The following is a 504-nucleotide window of genomic DNA, read 5'->3' on the forward strand; positions in this document are numbered from 1 at the left end:
GCTGTATGTAGAAATCAGAAACCCTTGTTAATAGCGACACCGGTGGCCGTTAAGTGAACTGCAGCCTGCAACTTATTACTCGTGCTCACACTCGTGCACACGTACAAGAGACGTGCATCTCATAACAAAATAAACATAAAAACTGACAGCGGTGAGAAATCAGCAGTTAAGAAAGCATCTAATCACGATGTTTGCACCAACTCTGCAATTTATCTGCATCATGTGAACAGATGAGGTAGGCTATAAGCTAAATTACTAAGTTATGATCGTTTGATTATTAGACTAGAAATCTGCCTATCTGAGAGTAAATCCCTTTTCTTTGCACGACACACTGACATTGCAGCACAGAATGGCTCCTTCTGCATTATCCTGAATACTGTAAGCATTCGTTTCATGTGTCATTCAAAGACGAAGAGAGGCTCTCGGGAGCGCGCGTAAACATCACGTCCTTTTGATTTTCCCGGAAAAAACGTCCCGAGTCCTTCACATAAAATAGACACAGAG

This window comes from Leuciscus leuciscus (genome assembly GCF_965113295.1).
Source record: "Leuciscus leuciscus genome assembly, chromosome: 11".
Classification (NCBI taxonomy): Eukaryota; Metazoa; Chordata; class Actinopteri; order Cypriniformes; family Leuciscidae; genus Leuciscus; species Leuciscus leuciscus.